We start from the raw sequence: 6947 nt of genomic DNA, 5'->3' as shown, positions 1-6947 counted from the left end.
GTCTGACTTCACCTCAGGTCATGATCTCACATTTTGTGAGTTTGAGCTCCACATGGGGCTCTGTGCTGACTGACAGCTCAGAACCTGGAGCCTGCTTCCGATTCTGTGTCTCCCTCTCTCTCTGCCCCTCCCCTGCTTGCACTCTGCCTCTCTGTCTCTTTCTCAAAAGTAAATAAACTTTAAAAAAAAGAATTAAGGGGAATTAGTGTGTGTAAAGTACATAGTACAGTAACTGTACCTGGCACTTAGTAAATGCAAGAAATGTGAGCTATCATTACTGTTGTTGTTGTTAATATTATTATTTTATGAATCAAGGCTGCATCAACATATAGGCACTTTCTCTTGACTGAATTGATTCGATAACTGAGTAATTTAGTTGAAGCAATTGTGAATGTGAGACTTTTATGTTCTATCACTGCTTTTTCAATATGGTTCTTTCTTTCTGCTCGAGTGACTTAAAAATTTAGATAGGTGAGAAAAATCTATACTACCCAAACTGAACCTTTATTTTAAGGTGCTAAAGCAATATGATCATGTCCATTCTCTATTTTAGTAAACTTGGTCATGAATGCACTCATAAAACAAATGCTTTTTGAGTGTCAGTTATAGGCCAGGAGATATTATAGAGGTGAATAAAACAGTCATGATCCTTGTGGTGCCTGGCTTGCTCAGTGGGTAGAGCACAACCCTTGATCTTGGTGTTGTAGGTTCGAGCCACATGCGTATGGAAATTACTTAAAAATAAAATCTTAAAAAAAATGTATTTAAAACAGACATGATCCTTGCTTACTCAGGGCTTATTGACTGGGGAGAAACTGACATTCAGTGAGTAAGTAAATATGTAAATAAAGGTCACTATAAATTCTTTGAAGGAAAACAATAGGATGATATAAGAGATTTTTAAAAACCTATACTAGATTGGAGGTCAGAAGGATTCTCTGAAGAGTGACATTTTAGCTGAGGCCCAAAGAAAGAGAAGGAATCAGCCATGTAGAGAGTGTTCATGTGGTCGGCCTTGGAGACGGAAATAAATTACACAGATTTGGAGGAGAGGAAGAGGGAGAAGGAGAGAAGGAGTGAAGGGGAAAGTTTGGCTGAAAAGTTAGATACAGGCAGGTGATAAGGGAAGGGATGGCCTCAAGATGAATCCCAGGTTTCTGACTGGAAGTTAGGGAATATTGTTAGAAGGAGTTTAGAGGCATTAGGTCTAATTTTATCAACCACTTGTCATGTTGCGTGTAGCTTCACATGATATTTGGCTTTTTAATTTCCAATTTCAGAGGAAATATTGTATAAAAAAGCATGATAATCAAATCTACCTGCCTCCCTCAAAGGATTCTTGTGAATATCTGTTCAGAAATGTAGTTATAAAAAAAGCAAAAAATGAAAAGAGAAAAGAAAGCAGATACAATCATGAGTATTTGTTTTATGGGAGAGAAATAGGTGAATTTAATTACATATCAGTTGCTTAGAAGTGGAGCTGGTAGAGACGGTGAAATTAAAAGATTAGAGAAGGGAAGTCAATAAATAGAAAACAGCATTTCATTTTTGATGCAAACAGTGTGTCATTTGAGTCAATCTGGAGAAAGATAAGGGGAAATAACATTTTTAAAGGGGAACTTGAAATGGGTGCATTGGCATAATGGAGAGACAGTATGTAGCTTACTGCTCTGTTATTTATTACTTATTTAAATCTCAACCAAAACTCTATAATCCAGACATTATCCCATCTTAAACATGAACAAACTGAGGCTTATAGTAGCTAAGTAAGTTGTTCCAGGTTAACAAGTGACAAAACTGTGATTTAAACCCATGTCTGTCAAACTCCTAAACCCAACTACTGACACCCGAGGCTGACAAACTTGTTCATAAAGGGCCTGAAACCAGTTTAGGTTTTGTGAGCCATATGGTCTATTTCTCAACTACTCAATTTTGCCATTGTAGCACAAAAGCAGCCATAGATGATACATAAATGAGTGGATGTGGCTGTAAGCCAATAAAATTTTACTTATAGAAGTAAGTTGGTGTGCTGGATTTGGCTGCTGACCACCGGCTCACGTTAAGGAAAAGAGACGGCTTAACAGTTTCTGTGGAAAATGGTGATGCCAGAGCACACAAAGCCTCATTTAAAGACAATCCACAAAGAAAATTATTTCAGATGCAAATTAATGAACTTCCAAGTTTCTTAGAATTCGCAATGGTTATGTCACAGCCTAGCAAACATTTGTTGTTCATGGTAAAGCAGAATGGGAAGACACTAATTAAAATTCTAAAATCATCCAGAAATATCTTACCCAACAGTTCCAAATTTGTCTTTCTCCCAACCTTTTACTGGAGCTACTTACTGACTAGGAAATTGAACAGTGTACAGTGACTTTTTCCTTTGTGTTCCCTTTATCAATTTTGGGGGGGGGGCAGTAAGAACTAGCCACAGGAAAAAAGGTAAAAAGAGCAGACAGAGGGAGGGTGGTCACAGATTTGAGTATATTGGATTAAATCACTTCTGAGGCTTCTAGATTAGTGGTCTGTCCTAATTAGTCCCCGACAATCCTAAGTTTCACACAGGAAGTGAGATGTTCAATGTATGTATTTTCTATTGGCACCGTAAAAAATGACCACAAACTTAGTGGTTTAAATGCTTGCTTATTATCTCACAGTTCTGTGGGTCAGAAGTCCAGGCACAGCATGGCTCCCATGGGTCCTCTGTCTCACAGAAGTTCAGGCAAAGCACGAGGAGGACTCAAGCTGAAATCAAGGTGTCAGCTGAGCTGGGTTCTTATTTAGAGATTTCGGGGAAGATTCCCCTTCCATGTTTATTCAAGTTATTAGCAAAATTTAGTTTCTTGTGATTTGAGGACCAATGTTACCTCTTCCTTAGCATGTTCCCCACTTCATCTTCAAGCCACTGATGACACCTGGAATCCTATTTGTGATTTGAATTTCTGACTTCATTTTCTGCTCTGCTTTTAAGGGTTTGTGTGGTTAGATTAGGCCCACCTGAAAAATCTCCATATATTAAAGTCATGTGACTAACAACCTTAATCATATCTACAAATCCTTTCTGCCACATAATATAATGTATCCATGTGAGTTACACTGGGAGGCAAAGGTCATGGAGACTATTTCACATGTAGTAAGTTAGAATTTGTTATTGCAGCTACTTTCCAGGAAAGAGGGAGGTTGGGAGGAAAAGTATTTGGGTTCTAATTTAACTCATCAGCTGTTGTTTTTCAATGTGAGTGCTGAAGACTGAATTTCCTTCCTTCCTTCTTTCCTTCCTCCCTTCCTTCCTTCCCTCCTTTCTTCTTTCCTTCCTTCCTCCCTCCCTCCCTCCCTCCCTTTCTTCCTTCCTTCCTTCCTTTTAACAAAAGTTTTACAGGATACATATAAATTAAAGAGAGAGATAATGGACCTACAGACTGGTAAGGAGCCTAACAGGCTAATAGTTTCTAGTGATTGGCATGACAAGTAAACACAGGGCAAAAGATCACAGCAGAGAGGGGGAATGCAAATATTTCAGTGTCAGAGTATTGAACTACACTATCTAGAAGAGATGCAATCTCATCCACCAAACAAAGGATGAGTAAAAGTTATTAGCTTTGGGGTACCTGGGTGGCTCAGTCAGTTGAGTGTCCAACTCTTGATTTCAGCTCAGGTCATTATCTCATTGGTCATGGGATCGAGCCCTAAATAGGGCTCCACTGCAGCACAGAGCCTGCCTCTCTCTGCCTCTCACTCTTTCTCTCCCTCAATAAAAAAATAAACACTTTTTTCAAAAGTTAGTTAGCTCTTCCAATGTTTGTCATTGTATTTCATTGTCTTTTTGATTTCTTTCCTAATTTTCATTTCAATTGAGTAAGAACTGAAAGAAATGGAAAATCAAACTGTGGTCACTGTAATTATCATTCCAGGATATCCCAACCATCCTGAATTACAAGGGCTATTTGTCTTGATCTTCTTGATCATTCATCTGATGACTCTTCTGGGAAATGCTTTCACATTCACCGTGATCAAAATCAGTCATTTCCTCCACATTCCACTGTATTCTTAGCAACTTGAGTTTCTTGGACATCTGCTACTTGTCCATCACCATTCTGGTCACGCTAGTGAACTTATTCCAGGAGAAGAAGACCATGTTGTATGAGTGCTACCTTTCCCAGATGTTCCTGTGACCTGTGCTGGGGAAATCTTGTGGCTGCTATGACTTATGAACACGATGTAGCCATTTGCTACCTTCTGCACTATCTGTTTCTCATGATCTAACAGTCTGTGTGCATTGGTTGACTGGAGCTTGGCTGGGTGGACTAGAGAATTCTGTGACATACTCAGTGCTGGCAGTCACATTCATTCTGTGTGGGTTCAACCAGATCAGCTGCTTTCTCTGTGATATCCCACTGCTCCTGGAGCTCTTCTCAGACACTTCTCTCGATGAGTTTGTGCTCCATCATGTTGCCAGCACCACCACTGGCTTGAGTCCTTGCCTGTTTACTGCAATGTCTTACATACTTATCTCTGCCATCTTTAGGATTCCTTGAGGACAAAAACAAGGCCTTCTCTATCTGTGCATCCCACTTCACTGTGGTGGTAGTCTTCTTTGGGATAGCTGACTTCAACTATGACAGCCCAAGGTAGGCTACAGCCCAGATATGGACACCCTGGTCTCTGTGCTTTTCTGTGTTGTAATCCCCTTGTTGAACTCCATCATCTACAGCCTATGAAACAAGGAGGTCAAGGGTGCCCTGAGGAAGCTGGCTGGAGAAGGTAGATTCTGTAGTAATAGTAATATTCTGTAGTAATATCAGATTAACATTTTTCATCTGCAGAGTCCTTTTTCTTTCTTTCTTTCTTTCTTTCTTTCTTTCTTTCTTTCATCTTTCTTTTTTTCCTGTTGATAACTTTTACTTGTATAACCTTTTAGTTATTTTATTAAAATACCGTGTTTATTAATTTTTAAACCATTTAAAAATTATATGTATTTAAGGTGTACAAGATGATAATTTGATAGACATATACATAGTGAAATAGTTACTATAGTCAAGCTAGTTAACACATCTCCACACATAGTTACCCATTTTTATGTGTATATGATAAGACCACCTGAAATTCACTGTTAGCATATCTCCAGTATTCAATACCCACAATTCCTAACAAAAATCTAGTACTGAAATTCACTTGCACATGTCCCAAAAGAGATAAGAACCAATCTTCTCATTGTATGCTGGGAAAAGATGATTACCATAACTTTAATGAATACATGAGAGAATTAATTGTTTTCATTTCTAACAGTTTCTATTGAAGCTGTTGCCCTTGAATTCTGTTTGTACTCTGAGGTATCTCAAAACAGCCACTCAGAGAGAGATTACATGGTTATTCCCAAATGGTCAGTCCACAAGCATTTATAAATGTCCATTCTAGAAAAATGAATTCATTGAGAGATCTAAGAAAGATTTTTGACTCTCATATTAGGCAATGAGTATACTCAAGGTAGGTCCTGCAATGGCAGGCCTCCATCATGATGGATGGTAATTGATAGCCTGTTTTACCAGAGACTATCCTTTCCTGTCTGGGAGAGAACCAGAGTAGGGAACAGGAAGCCCTGCCACAAAGTCAGAAATCCAAAGCTTTTGGTGAAAGACAGTGGTAAGTAGTTTATTTACTATCCCAGTTGAGAAAAACTCTGCCCAGTATCAGGATATACTTACTTCTTAAGAGCATACTATAAAATATTGTACATATTTTCATTACTACTTTTATGACCTTTATGTAATGACATATGTGTAATATTATTTTCACTTTGATTAATGTCTGCAATAGTAATAATGAAACCAGAATTGAAATGACCTGAGAAATTATCAACTTAACAGCCTGAGAAGTGCCTACATTCTTTAAGTAAGGTAATATGAGGGGAAAATTTGTTCATGGTAAATAATATATGATGCATAGTATTACTCTTACTCTAATTTTGACAAGCAAGACAGAAAGAAATAATTTTTAGGCAGAAAGCATATTTCCTATGCATCCATTATCATATGATATTAAGGATGCACAAAATATTTATTTAAATAAAATATAATTAAATTTGTATAATTCATATTTGGAAACTTTTTTGTTCACTATGCTAGCAGTTCTCATATTTATATTACAATACAATGTGTGGAGGGTGTCTTGCAAGCAATTTATTAACTATCATAAATCCCTGAAGTTTATGAGTCATAGTGACTGGTCCTGCCCATACTCAAGAAAAGGGGATGATAGTAGACCCATACACCAAGCGTTGGGTTTTGGGGGATCATCTTAGAATTCTGCCTACCATAAATGGTGACCATCTTCCATATTTCCTGTTACTTATGTCTTCCTATAAATGAGTAACCTTTTCATTTGTATCCTGTGTATTGTTACTAACAATCATAGGACTTTTGGACAGAGCTGTGCAGATAGAAAGGATGCTGAGATTGTTTGTAAACTGACTTTTTAAAATGGTCAATATTATATGACATAAACAAAAGGCTAGGATACACACCAAACTGTTCACAGTGGTGCCAGGCAGAATGTGGCATGAAGGTGAAGATATTTCACTTTCATTTGACATGCCTTCGATTCCAGTAAAGTTTTCGGTAAGCATATGCTTTTTTTGAAATTTAAAATCCCACAAAATTTTTAATTTTAAAAATATTAGACCTCCTTGTACATTTCTTTGTAACTCCCCATGAATCTGTACATATTTCAAAATAAAAAGTCTTTAAAATGTAAAAGGTAAATATTAAATAAAATTTGGACCTACGTATCTATCTATCCATCTATCTATGTATCTATCTCTAACATACAATTAGACCAGGAAGGCTTTCACTCATGTGGAATGTCACCATCCCAGAGTATGTTCATAAATGTTAAATGGGGATTTTCCCAAGGTACGTAAAAACTAAGGCTACATTGATACATTAAGAGTG

The 6947-nt window shown here is 37.4% G+C and overlaps 1 pseudogene; it reads left to right on the top strand.

The window, feature by feature from the left end:
* The first annotated feature begins 3871 nt into the window (after nt 1-3871).
* Nucleotides 3872-4793, top strand: LOC125913337 (olfactory receptor 5V1-like; annotated as a pseudogene).
* The last annotated feature ends 2154 nt before the right edge of the window (nt 4794-6947 follow it).

The sequence above is a fragment of the Panthera uncia genome (assembly GCF_023721935.1).
Source record: "Panthera uncia isolate 11264 chromosome C1 unlocalized genomic scaffold, Puncia_PCG_1.0 HiC_scaffold_4, whole genome shotgun sequence".
Lineage (NCBI taxonomy): Eukaryota > Metazoa > Chordata > Mammalia > Carnivora > Felidae > Panthera > Panthera uncia.
The sequence above is the reverse complement of the archived record's forward strand: the minus strand, read 5'-3'. Positions and strand labels throughout refer to the sequence as shown.